The sequence below is a fragment of the Triticum aestivum genome, chromosome 3A (assembly GCF_018294505.1).
Source record: "Triticum aestivum cultivar Chinese Spring chromosome 3A, IWGSC CS RefSeq v2.1, whole genome shotgun sequence".
In the NCBI taxonomy this organism is placed as follows: Eukaryota; Viridiplantae; Streptophyta; class Magnoliopsida; order Poales; family Poaceae; genus Triticum; species Triticum aestivum.
The window spans coordinates 11,794,975-11,809,599 of NC_057800.1; the positions used below are offsets into that span (position 1 = coordinate 11,794,975).

At 48.7% G+C, this 14,625-nt stretch overlaps 2 pseudogenes; both read right to left on the minus strand.

Annotated features, from left to right (window-relative positions):
• Positions 1-846: 846 nt before the first annotated feature.
• LOC123056598 (beta-fructofuranosidase, insoluble isoenzyme 3-like) lies at positions 847-8,694 on the minus strand (annotated as a pseudogene).
• Positions 8,695-11,298: 2,604 nt separating this feature from the next.
• LOC123056599 (E3 ubiquitin-protein ligase SINA-like 3) lies at positions 11,299-12,661 on the minus strand (annotated as a pseudogene).
• Between the last annotated feature and the right edge of the window lie 1,964 nt (positions 12,662-14,625).

A 14,625-nucleotide genomic window follows, 5' to 3' on the forward strand; every position in this document is an offset into this window, starting at 1 on the left:
AATGAGCATCGTTGGCATATGTTCTTTCCACAAATGTCTATTGTCACGAGCTATAAGTGGCCATGATTCGTTACATGTTGCATTAAAGTTATCTCCACAAAGCGAATTGTGGCATAACGTGAGTGTTGTCACGGGAAAACATGTGGCAACTTCCCACATGGTTGTTGCAATAGCACACTTTATTGCCATAATTATTTTTTTGTGGCAATAACCTATTACCATGTGTCCAGTCGCAACGGCTGTCAACGAATGATGTTTTGTGGCAATATGTACTTATTGCCACAAGTCGGCATGTATTGCGACGAACGATTTTGTTGCAATAGACCCGGATCCTTGTAGTGGGTTTTGCTAGGACGTGGAGAATAAATTTCATGTACTCACTTTCTTCATTTGACTCAATCTTAAGGGGTCATGTAGATCTGCGACTCGTAAGACGACCTACACATGACTTGAAGTTAAGCAGCACCTTGACGAACAAAAAGGTACACGAACTGATCATTAATTCTTCAAGGCAGAAATGGACTCATTCTCTCAAGTTTTTATTCATTCCCATGTTTCCATGGGCACCAAGTGCTGCTACAATACAACTACCCATAGCGAAGAACAGTCCGAGTTCTAAACTACTCCCTCTGTAAACTAATATAAGAGTGTTTAGATCACTAAAATAGTGATCTAAACGCTCTTATATTAGTTTACGGAGGGAGTATTACATTACCATTTCCCTCTCTAACAATGCATGACTAAACCTTTAGCCTTTCCTAATTGATCCATCTCACCGACACTAATAAGCTAGCTAGCTACGGCTAGGCTGTAGGCTACTCCTAATCCTGATCGTCTGGGCTGCTGCTACTGCTCCAGCAGCTTGTTCATCGTGGGGGTCTTCATCTCCCACGCGTGCAGGTTGGTGACCTTGATGTCCGACTCGCCGTTGTTGAAGTCCAAGAGGTGAGTGTCGTCCCCGGTGGCCTTCCGGTAAACCCTCGTCAGGATGCACGTCCTGCCGCCGGCCCCGGAGCTCTCCACTGTTAGAAGTATAATTATGTTTAAGTTAGAGATTAGGAGTTAGAGATAGGATTGGTTTAAACCATGTACGACTTGTCCCCTACTTCAAGTCTCTCTCACATATTGTACTCTATATATACCCACATCTGGGTCAGATCAATAGAAGAACAACATAATATTATCATCCTACAATTTCCACATGGTATAAGAGCCATTAGACCAACGTCGCTCGATCCTTGGTCCTTCCACGACTTCCGCGGCATGCCGCCCCCAGGGAGATTAATCTCCTCTTCCCGGGGGCGCGGCACCCGATCAATCAAGATCGGCTCATAGTTTAGATCAATTCCTTAGATTAGATCAATTTCCAAATTTCATAGTAGATTGATTTTTTCTTAGCCACCAAATAAATCCGGTGATAATCAGTGCGAGATCCATCGTCGTGCGCCTCGAGCGGATCTACATCGACACACGGCCGGCCGGCGCCGCTCCCATCAGCCATAGCCATCTTCTCCAACAAAGACGCGTACCTCCTGATCACGGGAGGGTGATACTCCCACGCACGAGATCTCTCGGCAGGAGCAGATCCCACGCGTCGCCTGCATGGAGTCATATGACCATCAGCCGATGCATCAACATGTAGACCTGACGCCGCAGTGCGGCTCCCTGTGATCGGATGTACATCGACAGCAAACGCGTGGCTCCATGGCACGTCCGGAGCGCTGGCCGGATCCATCCCGATCTCTTCCCGGCTGATACCCACCGAACCAACCATAACTCCGGGCTCCATCAGCATCCATCCGGCGAAACACGAAGCAACCAGCAGACCCAGGTACGTCCATGCACTCAGATGAGGCTTCAATAAGGTCTGCATCGAGTTCTCCTGTACCGGCAGTATGCCCAAGTTTCAACATGAAGCACCGGGCAAACTGCACCGACCGATCTACGCCGAGCAAAGCAATTTACACTGATCTAGCCGGCCGGTACGCACCGGCGCCAACTTCGTCGACTCCACGAGCATGCATCTGATGTGTGACTCATGCGAGCGCATCGAGACCTGGAGGGCGGCACGTGCAACCGCACACCTCCTGTCCATGCGCATCCATCGACTCGGCTTCAGCTACTCGACGCCTCGCCTTCAACAACGGGTCACAGGTACCTACATCAGCACTTCTGCATCGCCGGGCTATGGATCTACATCTGCATCAACCAGACCAACGACACGCATCTACGTAACCGATCTTCATCTGCATTGACCCCGAGCCGAAACGACATCAACCTGTACGACTACGCCGGGCTATGAGCGAACATACTTCTTCAGCATGGCGCGACATCAACACTTCGTCGCGCGGAGGGACGCCTTCCAGCGACGCATCATTGTCGACATGCCGCTGCAATGTTATCGCCGACACTTCATCGCCAAGGTCTTCATCAACGTCGTCTTCACCAACATCTTCATCAACACACCGCCGCCGCCTCGTCCACAAGATGGGCACCTAGCGTCCTCTGACAGACTTTTCTGCAAGACGCGACCTCGACGACGGCAATGACCGCGTCACGACGACGGCATCGACCGCGTCATCCATGATGGCACGATTGCATCGACATGGCGTCACTATAGTGACGACCCTACACGGCCACATGGTTCTGGCAAAACAGATGTGTGCTCGATGGACTTCCTTCGGTCTTGGCAAACCGATGGACTCATCGCCGACGGCACCCTCTGACATCCGCAAGGTGCATTGTCCACGACTGCAGCTCCGTCATCTACAACATCGCGCAATTTTGCGCCTCCGGCTTTGTGCGGCTTCATCATCCACGACTATCTCGACCACGGCTACATCACATGATCGGCTACCTCGACATTGACATTAATGGCTATGTCTACAGCAACTCATCGGCAACAACTCCAGTCAACAGCGTCCGCGTCGTCACTAGCGTCCAAGCCACTCCCGCTGTGACTGCGGGAGGGAATAGATGAGAAGGCAGGAAGACACCAGAAGGGGACGCAGTCACCGCCCTAGGTGCCGACCCATCAGAGACGCAGTTGATGATGGCGCGGCGGAGAAGACGACGAAAGCACAAGAGTTCAAATTCAGTCGTCATCGTCCGCTTCACTCCCGCTACGACTGAGGGGGGATGTTAGAAGTATAATTATGTTTAAGTTAGAGATTAGGAGTTAGAGATAGGATTGGTTTAAACCATGTACGACTTGTCCCCTACTTTAAGTCTCTCTCACATATTGTACTCTATATATACCCACATCTGGGTCAGATCAATAGAAGAACAACATAATATTATCATCCTACAATTTCCACATCCACCACAGAATGGTCAATCTGAATTGAAGTTTGACACATGGCAAGCTTAGACCCCTCTTGCAGTGGTGCATTTCAGTCCAGAGCATATACACTCATCATGTGGTTCCATATATACGTTAATACGTACCAATGTCCTGAGGGCGATCTTCTTGGTCTTGGCTATGTCGATGTTGACGAAGCTGGCAAAGGTCGGCCTGTAGATCTGCGACTCATATGACGACCTGTTTGATAGCAATCACTGGGAATTACTATTGGATCTTGGTGGCCTTGATGCATGGATCTTGATGCATGTGACTTTAGTGAGGTAGTATATCTTATATGTAACCTTGTCGGGTCATTGCACATGAGGACGACGTAGTTGGTGTCGTTGGTCTTGAACACCCTGAAGAAGACGGCCGTCCTCTCCTTGAGGTCGTTGGAGGCCAGCAGCCAGAGCCCGAACGGCCCAACGCTACCTTTGACGTGCTTGTTGAAGTTCTTGCGTTTTTTTTTACAAAAGGAGGATGTACCCCTGGCCTCTGCATCTGGACGATGCATGCAGCCATATTATTAATTATTTGTAAAGACCATACAAGGTGATACATCAATAAGCTTGAAGCCACCATCTTGACAACACCGTTGCTACTCTTATCCCCTTGATGAAGGCGTGCCGAATGTCCGGGCCTAATATTAAACAGACATCGCACTAAAGCCTAACATCTAAAGCCGGGTGTCCCCTCCAAGCCACTATCTGGATTGGGTCCCACACCGGTCAGACACACTCCCAGTGAGCACCGCACGCTGCAAGGACCGTCACCTCCACCATCCCTTGGTCCATCCTAAGAGCAAAACTGTTGCACTGATCTTGCCAGGCCTCTCTGCCATCAACGCCACCATGACTCCAGATAGTTCCCTCCTCCTGCACGAGTCCATATCCAGACGCGCCCATCGCCGAACCTCCACGGCGCCATGCCGCCAGGATCCGCCGTCAGCCTCGCGGTAGATGTAACACCACTCCTGCTCTTGTCCCCTCCAGCCAGCACGTGCTACAAAACGATGCCCCCAGGAGGGACAACGACATCGATGGTGCCATCATCATCTGATCCTGTAGACCCAAATCTAGGGTTTCCCCCGGAGCTCACACCGTCGCCGCTGCTAGAGCTACATGGCGCCCACCACCCATAGCATCTCTCGCCCGACCTCCCAAGACGGCGCCTCCATGGAGGTCACGATGCGCAGGGCACCGCCGCCGCCCAATCCAGACTGTATTTTGAACTTTCGTCGAGAGGGGTTCGGATGTGGATAGGAGGGACCTCGGCTTCGCCTCCAAGGAGGGTAACGACGCCGTGGGACACCGCCGATGCCGAACCGGACCAGCCGGCCAAAGTTTCCTCCGGTCCCCAACATATACCACCAAACCTCCGACTGTTTCGGATCCGACAGCGAGATGAACCGAGACCAGCAGAGATGCAAGTACCATGGGGCTCAACCCACCAGAAAGAAGGATCAAGAAGGACAGCCGCCGTAGATCTCCAGTAGTGGCGAAGCCACATGTAAGCTGGGAAGTCAATTGACTACCCAGCTTTTTGATAAAATATATATATATATATATATATATGTATATATCTTGCAAAAAATAAATATAAATTCATATATCTAACAACACAACTTCAAATTGACTACACTGCATTAAACTTCTGGCACCGCCACTGATCTCCAGGCGCCGGATCCAACGATCCGACGAGGCCAGCGCTGTAGACCACCACCCTGCGCTGGCCGACAACATCCAAGCGCCAGATCTAGATGGATCCGGCCTGAACATGGCGGCGCCCGCGACCACCCGATTTGAAGACCACACAGCCACCACCTCGCCGTGGAGTCGCATCCAAGCCGCAGCTGCTGCGCCGCGTCGCCAGCGCCGCAACGCACCGCCGCCAAGATGCTCGCCCGCCGTGCCGCCAGACCCTGCACTAGCCCCATGCCTCCTCCTCCAAACGTATTATGTGCTTTGAGCGCAGCGACTTGACCTCCTCCTCGGTGTCACCTGAAAAATTCAGCAACAATAATACGTTTGGATCTCAGCACGTACGGTAGAAAACATACTAGCAAAAGACATTTTGTTCATGTGGAACCGTAGCTAGTTACCTGGATGTCGGCCCAGCATTGTGGCAGTCATCAGGAATGGTGTCGGACTCGTTTGCCCAGCCCGAGAGCACGCGACGCTTCTTTGCCAGGTCGAAGAAGGACTTGAAGGCGTAGAAGTCACCGTAGTCGTAGCGGAGGCCGTAGTTGTTGTCTGGGAAGGTAGGGTCGGGGGTGTACCTATCCTTGTCATGGTCGTAGGTGCCGACAGTGTAGTACTTGTACCGTGTCAAGTCTAGACTCACCTTGAGCACATACTTGACCTCCTCGGCAACAGTGCGGTCGTGCAACTCCATGGTGTCCATGCCGCTCTGGTGGTGCTGGCTGCCTCCAGCCACCACCACAGGGTAAAAATCCGGGCATTCCCACATTCCTGTGAGCCCTCCGTGCAATGAGCGGTGTTCCTTGGCCCACTTCTTGAAGTCTCAGCCCTGATACAGCACCACAACCCCCCTCATGTTCTCCTTGCTGCCCACCACCAACCTCCAATGTCTGCACATAATTCACATGTATCATGTACATACAACATACAATGTCTACGTGTATATCACATCACAGTATATAGTTTCTGTTTTTAGGGGACACGGTATATAGTAGTTTGTAACCATGCATGATAGATGTCAGTGACTTCATACATTAAAAAGAAACACTTCTTTCGATGTCAGAGGCGGAGCTGTGTGTGATTAGCGGGAAGGGGGGGGGGGGGGGCATCGCCCCCTACCCCTCAGCAACCCCCCCCCCCCCCCCCAGTAAAAAAATTACGTACCCGTCAGGCCCGTACCACACAATCGTGGGATCGCGGAACGCGTTCGCGTTGATGTCCTGTTTGGTGGTGATGATTGGCTTGTAGTCAGGCTTGACCCACTCCCGGAGGAAGGGATCGGAGAGGTTGGCAGGGTACGTGCGACGTTCTGCACCTGGTGACTGTAATATACTCTTAGGTTAATTGATCTGTTATTGTTATCAATAATGCAGTTGGATAAAAACACAGAGTGTGAAAAGCTAGGGTCCCCTGCCAGTGGCTGCCTCCCCTAAAAAGCTAGGGTTTCTTGCCTCACGCCGGCGCCAGTGTTGGTTCGCCTCGTCTCCGGTGGCCTTAGATCCATGGGGGTGGAGTGGATCCCGGCCCTTGCAGGTGGGAGGGCTCCATTTTTAGATCTTTCTTCAAATTTTGGTATGGTTTGTGTCTTGCTTAGAAAGGCGAGATGGCAGCGGCTCCCTGAAGATGGAATAAAGGTCGTTCATCTATTTCCATGTGTCTTCAGGCTGAATCCTTCTGATCTACGCTATACTTCATCAGCGGTGGTTGTTGTTCTACTGCGTTGGTCCTATGGGGCCTGAGCACGACAACTTTCCAACTGTCTACTACAAGAAGTTTTACCCGGCTCCGGTGATGACAGCGGCACCTTCAGGCACAATGTCTTCACCATTATGCAGTAAATGTTCTTGGGCAAAATCAGCACAAATGTTGTTAGCTTTTCTAATGGCGCAAATGATTTTTCCCCAAAATATCTCTCTATCTTTTTTGCCAGGTGCCCAGGTTGTACTAATAGTTGTACATTCATCTATGAGCAGAACTAAACTAGCTTCGGCCTTCATCTACCAAAGCCAACCACACTTTTTTGACAAAAAAAATTCAAGATGTTGTTGCTCTCACAAATTTTGATCTATTGTTGGTTTTTGGCCCTACAGGCCATGTGCGTTGGCACATCAACACCATATGTCGGTGTGGATCGACTATCCATGGGGTGGTTTGGCCCCTTTGTGGTTCGGCGAGGGGATTGCACAAAATGCAAAGAGCAGGTGGAGCAGAAGGCGCAAGGATTTTACCCATGTTCGGGCAACATATGAGGTGTAACACCCTACTCCTGCTTTTGATGTAGTGATAACGTGTGGAGCACAAGTACACGGAGGGCTCTCCCCCAGGCAAGGTGCTAAGGGAAGGCAGCTACACGAGCAAGCGTGCGTGGGGTTTGAATGGGTTCCAACCCTTGTAAAGGTTACCCTGGCCCTCCTTTTATAGCTCAAAGGGTTACCACAATTGCAAAACAGTCATTATCTAGTGATTAGACAGCGGACAGTGCTATCATACCTAACTCCGCTAGTTGGAACAAAAAGTATTTAATATATCGCTAAGTGTCATGAGGAGGAGAAGCATCGGCAAGCATGCAGCACCGCTTGCCCAGCTAACTCCTATTAGCTTGACACGCCATTTGGACGGATGTCGATAACGGTAATCTTCTCTCCAGCATGCCGACACGTGCCGGCAAACTCCAACTTGCTGCCTGCGGGCTCAACACCTCACCGATTAGCGACCAGTTGGCAGGTGAGGTGGAGCACTCGTAGTTGGCGGGGATTTGATGGCCACGGGACTTGCTGGGCCTATGCATTGCCGGCTCGATCTTGTCAGCAAAGGCTGCTTCCAGTGTTTTGTCTTGATGCTTGTCTTGTTCTACTTCTTGATCTTCTTGATGCGCTCCTTGATCTCTGGCTAACCTCGGGTAAGACCTCTTGCCGGGAGTGCTGCCATTGTCCGTGCATAAGTCTGGGGTACCAAAGACCCCGTTCTTAGTGCACCGACACCATACTTCTCCTAGTAGTTGTCAATCAAAGTGTGTGTGCTAGTGGTTGGATCAGACCTGAACAGTGACTAGTCTTTGCAAGCCACTTTGCACTAATCCTTGATGTCTTTGTACTGCTAGGGCAAGTGTGCTCCAGCCTTATTTTCTTAATAGCAAAAGTCTTCTCCCCTTTGATAACTGCAGCAACTATGCAGAACTGGCAGACCTCTTGTTTACAACAAGCAATGATCCTTTGGTCTGAGTTTCTGTGATACCTGAAGTCTCTGGTCTGTGTAAAATGTGCAATGTCACAAAGCATCTCTGAATTGTTGCTAATCCTTAAAGCACATGTACATACATAACTGTTTATGTGGTTGCTCAAGTTTGTCATTGTACTAGATCCTTGCTTTCCTTTTCTTAGCCCTACTCTTCCTCCCTTTTGTTAAAACAAATGATAGTGGCCCATGTCCATCATCTTCATCCTCAAACAGCAACCCATGATCTTCTTCATCTGTTGAAGGAATGAAATCAGGTTTCACCTCCTGTAACACACTTGAATGTGACCTACCGTTGGGACCTCTGCTAACTGCCAGCTTCTTCCTCCTTTTTGCAGGTTGTTCCATTGGTGGTTCTTCTCCTACAACAACATTAACCTCCTCCTCCTCCTTCTCCCGCTCATCCTCCTCCTCCATCTCAAACAAATCATCAACCTCAGTGTCACCCTAATGTACTTGTTCCTCCTCTGAATCTTCATCTTCTTTCTCTGCTAATATATTCCCCTCTATTACCTCTGTGTGTCTTCAGAAATCATGTACTACTCTATGCAGAAAGGATTGTTATCAGTGTCATATGCAGCCTCAGAGTCATCACTACTATTATGTGCCTCCTCTAAACACTGGCTCTTCCTCCATTACAACTTTGAGCTTCCCCTTTCTGAAGTTTCTTCTCTCTTGTGTGCACATAGCAGTAAGTTGAGTAGGACTGCTGCTACTGACTATGAAAAACAACACCTTCTTCATCAACAACAAGCATTGCAGGCTCACTGAGATCATACACAACGGGTGGTTCATACAATATTGTTGCTAAATCTTCTTCTCTCTGACATACATTACTAAAAGGTGTTGTTGCCTTCATTAGCACATGAAGAACTAAACTATGGTCATAGTCCTTCTTTAGTTGCTGCAATTTGATGTTTGTGTCAATCAATTCTAAGCCATGCTCTCTCTCCTCTCCTCTGCCTAAATTCTTCATGTGGTACACTTCATCAGAGAAAGAAAAATCTTGTGTTTGCAATAAGGATGGCAATTTTACCCACGTGTATGGGTACCAGCGGGTACCGTACCCGTATGGGAAGGGTATGGGCACACTTTTATACCCATGGGTAGTACCCATACCCTACCCGTTAAGTCATGGATAGGGTACGGGTATAATCTTGTACCCGCGGGTATATCCATACCCTGCCCGCTTGTGAACTAATGTTAAGTTGTCGTGAATTAATCGTTAATTTTTCATATGACTTTTCTACTCCTATTGACTTATGAGTATGTTGTACTCATCTACCTGTTATTGAGCTAATATAATTATTTTTTTGCCAAATGTGCTATCAATGAGTGTAAAAATGTGAACAACTCGTGTGCTGTTTGTTCTACCCGCTGGGTACCCAACGGGTACGGGTACCCGTCGGGTATGGGTAAAGTTATATACCCATGGGTACGGGTATGAGTAGGATTTTGTACCCATTGACTATGCGGGTATGGGTATGGTATTGCTCTACCCTGCACATACCCTACCCATTGCCATCCTTACTTTGCAACAATGCAGATACGTTCAGAAATGTTACATCTAAGCTGCATCTATATCTACAACTTTTTTCCTGTTTTAGTGAAATTTTTAGAACTAAAAATAATGTTCATGTATAAAAGATACACATTTTCTAAAAATCTTATGAATTTTCAATGGGTGTTCCTATTTTAAAAAGATGTTCACAAATTTAAATAATGTTCATGTTTTTTATAAAACAGTTGGTGTTTTCAGAACATGTTTGTGAATTGTAAAAGATTCTTGCTTTCGTATTTTGTTCGCGTTTTCTCAAAAGTGTACATAATTTAAAATAAAACTGTTCAGAATTTTAAAAATGTTCATGTTTTCTAAAATATTCAGAAACTTCATACATTAAAATCCCATCAACTGAAGGGATTGAAATGAAGATTAGATTAGATTGAATGACTCATGGGTCTTCTCTAGCGTACGATGACGTAACAAAACTCTTAAATGCCCTCAATTAATGAATGAAAAAAAATAGTGGATTCATTCCTTGACACACGGCGAAACTGAGAAGCTAAATGTCCATTTTCCGTATGCACACAGGGTTTTGCTTGCACATATAATTGTCACTTACTTAAAATAAATAATATTTTATCTCCCGTTGCAATGCACGGGCATACGTGCTAGTATCTTCCTATCCAAATTATGATGAGCATCAAAGTGAATGCGAACATCCCAAACAGCATAATCCAACCTACAATTGACAGCAAAAATTGAATTTTTTAGGGAAACGAACCCTAGCCCCCAATTTGAAATAGGCAGAAGGAAGGAGAGACAATAGGGACTTACAACACACCACCAGCTCCACTGGTCCAGTGACGGCTACCAGTAGAGTTGGCCACCCAAATCTCTGCTAGCCTCACCTTGTCCTCCATGGACAGTGCCGCCTCCTCCAAATCCTCATCATCGGCGTTGGAGTAATACAAACTGGAGCCGCCGTCGTCCAGACCGCTCTCGAGGCTGGAAAACTCTCCCTAGCCGCCCACACCGTCACCGCCGCCATCGCCAGAGAGCCGCGCGGCGAGGGAAGAGGGAGAGGGAAAATGAGAGCTAGGGTTCGTCCCGTTCGAACCAATTTGACCGAGCTAAACTGCCAGAGCCGGGTTCGTGTGAGTCAGCGGAGCGGCGCGCGTGGGTATGCCACCGTCTCACCTGACATGTGGAGCTGCTCAATCATATACACTGTCAATACCTGGTTAGACGGTTGTCAGGCCGTTTTGCAACACTTAAGATGGGAGTTGGTACTGGTTTGCAAAAAAAAAATTGACTAATGGTACCAGTTTGTTACGACATGCCGAAGTGTGGTAGTTTTTTACTATTAACTCAGATAGACAATGACAGATTGCAAATGGAACGGCTTGGAATGACAACAAAACATCGCAAGTCTGTGCATTTCTCAACGGGATTAGCACTGACTTCACCGAATGTCATTACAGTTCACTAGTAATACTAGATCTTAAATGGTAGTATAATTCAGCTGGATCTCAGGAAGGAAGGAATACTGAGCAGGAGCTGATCGGAATGCATGGTTTCCCATCAGTCCGAGGACGGCGAGCTCTTGTCGATGCGCACGTTGAGGGCCACCTCCATGCCACCCCCGTCCGCTCCTGGGATCAGGTACACCGGCGGCACCGAGAGGAACGTCCGCTCGCCGGCGGCGACCACGGCGCCCGGCGAGGTGCTGCTCCTCACCTGCATCTCCACCAACACGACGTCCGCCTTGCCGCCGTTCGCGGCCGCCGACGCGGCCAGGTTCACCCACATCTTGCACGTGAACAGCGGCCGCGTCACGGCGATCCCCCTGACGCAGACCACGGAGACGGCGGTCGCCGCGGCGCCGAGCGCGCCCATGGTGAGGACGAACACGCGGCCGTCGTCCTCGGCGGCGAGCAGCAGCCGCGGCGTCGACACGGGGACCTGGAGCCGGCTCACCTTGCCGTAGTGGATGGTACGCACAGGCATGGAATGGACGGCGTTGAGGTGGCCGGCGAGCTCCGTCGCCTCGCCGAAGAACAAACAGCCGGGCTCCGTGCAGTGGCAGCGCGCGTGCGGGCACACGCTCAGGTGCTCGTCAACCTGGTGATAGGTCACGTACCTCTGGCACCCGGCGTTGGGGCACTCGCTCCGGATGAAGGACACGACGGCGTCCAGCGCGGGGCAGGGCTCGAAGAAGCCGCCGCCGTCCAGGCATGCCCCGCACTGGCCGGAGGGCTGGTCGGCCACGCACTCGCCGCAGGCCAAGTGGCCGCCCTTGCACTGCGCACAAATCGGATTCCCACGGTAAATCGACACATCTGCATCGATCGAGTGTGGACGAAAAAGGAAAGGAAAGGAAGGGAGCAGAGGAAGAACCCGGAAGACGGGGGGCTTGAAGGCGATTGCGCAGAGCGGGCAGTGGAGCACGCACATGTCGATCATCACCATGACCTCCGCCCTCGGGCTGTGCTCCGCCACCGCACCTTCGTCTCCTCCTCCGGCCGCCGCCTCGTGCGCGCCGAGTTCTTGCTTCACGTGGCCGTTGTGCGGGTCCAGCCGCGCCTTCTTGGCGCTCTCGTCGGCGTTATCCATCGTTGACGGCGAGCCCCTGCTCCTCCCCTCGGCGGCGCCGGCGCCCTGCATCCTGGCTCTTGCTCCTGGGGAAAGGAAAACCCTCTATGGCCAAACTTTTTGTGAGGGAGGCGCAAGAAGAAATGGGGCGATGAAAAGGGAGCTCGGCTTCCTTCATAACTGACCGGTGCAGAGTTCCACTCCCGTCCCTGAACTTGCCAGTAGTCCACACAGCCCCCGCAGTAACTGAGCAAATGGGTTTCTATTGGTGAGATGGTAGGCGCGCATTGTCCCAATGGCATATCCAGTTACATGCATGTATGCATGTTTAGGTCTACTCCCTCCGTCCACTAAAAACTGTACGTTTAAAGATTTACACATAGACCAAGAAAAGAGCTGACTTTGCTCCATGGCGTAATTAACACAAAAAAATAGGAGACACATACGTGCATGCAACCATTGAGACAAGACCACCGAATGAATATTGATTGCATGCAATAATTATGGTAGAAACCAAATGGACTAAAGTGAGAATGCAACCAATAACTACTCCCTCCATTCCGGTTTGTTAGACTAGCCACAATGGATAGTAAGATACACTAGTAACATACACATATCCCTAGACTATATTACTACCTTCATAGTGGGTAGTAATTTAAGGATGGTAACATGCAAAGATTCATTTATTAGGTTATAGGCTCATATTGCATTGGGACATGTGATGTTACAGTAACTAGCTAAGTTACTACAACTGCCTCTCTCCTCATTAACTCATTGCCACTGAGATCATACACAACGGGTGGTTCATACAATATTGTTGCAAATCTTCTTCTCTCTGACATACATTACTAAAAGGTGTTGTTGCCTTCATTAGCACATGAAGAACTAAACTATGGTCATAGTCCTTCTTTAGTTGCTGCAATTTGATGTTTGTGTCAATCAATTCTAAGCCATGCTCTCTCTCCTCTCCTCTGCCTAAATTCTTCATGTGGTACACTTCATCAGAGAAAGAAAAATCTTGTGTTTGCAATAAGGATGGCAATTTTACCCACGTGTATGGGTACCCGCGGGTACCGTACCCGTATGGGAAGGGTATGGGCACACTTTTATACCCGTGGGTAGTACCCATACCCTACCCGTTAAGTCATGGATAGGGTACGGGTATAATCTTGTACCCGCGGGTATATCCATACCCTGCTCGCTTGTGAACTAATGTTAAGTTGTCGTGAATTAATCGTTAATTTTTCATATGACTTTTCTACTCCTATTGACTTATGAGTATGTTGTACTCATCTACCTGTTATTGAGCTAATATAATTATTTTTTTGCCAAATGTGCTATCAATGAGTGTAAAAATGTGAACAACTCGTGTGCTGTTTGTTTTACCCGCTGGGTACCCAACGGGTACGGGTACCCGTCGGGTATGGGTATGGGTGAAGTTATATACCCATGGGTACGGGTATGAGTATGATTTTGTACCCATTGACTATGCGGGTATGGGTATGGTATTGCTCTACCCTGCACATACCCTACCCATTGCCATCCTTAGTTTGCAACAATGCAGATACGTTCAGAAATGTTACATCTAAGCTGCATCTATATCTACAGGTCAATTAATGTGCTTGTTTTCCTCAAACAATTGTGTTTACCAATGCATTAATTGCAGTGCATGCATGCATAAAGCGCATGCATTGGTCAGTTTTCTTTAATACTTGCATGCAATGATTTAATGCACCTTGAAATCTGAACATGTGATGGGAACAACCAAATTGAGCCTTATAAAACCGAAAAACTAAAATTTTGAGACAAGCCTTATAAACCGAAAAGGAGGGAGTACCTCCACAGTGGATAGTAACATATGTATTGTGTCATGCATCACTTCATTTATTAGGTTGTAGACTCATAATTTCTTGATTAATTAGATGCCACGTCATCTATTTTGCCTAGATAACTATGATGTTACCACATACTCTCTCCATTCCAAAATATAGTGCGCCCGCGTTTCCCGAGGTCCAACTTTGACCATAAATTTAACCAACGAGACCAACTGCGGCGGGAGAAAAAATTATATAATTAAAAACTTCTTTCGAATACGAATTCATTGATATAATTTTTGCTTCCGCCGCAATCGGTCTTGATAGTTAAATTTACGGTCAAAGTTGAAGCACATGGATAGAGGAAGCACTACATTATGAAATGGAGGGAGTATGTTGCTCCCACTATGGGTAGTATGAGGAGAGATGTGTTTAGAG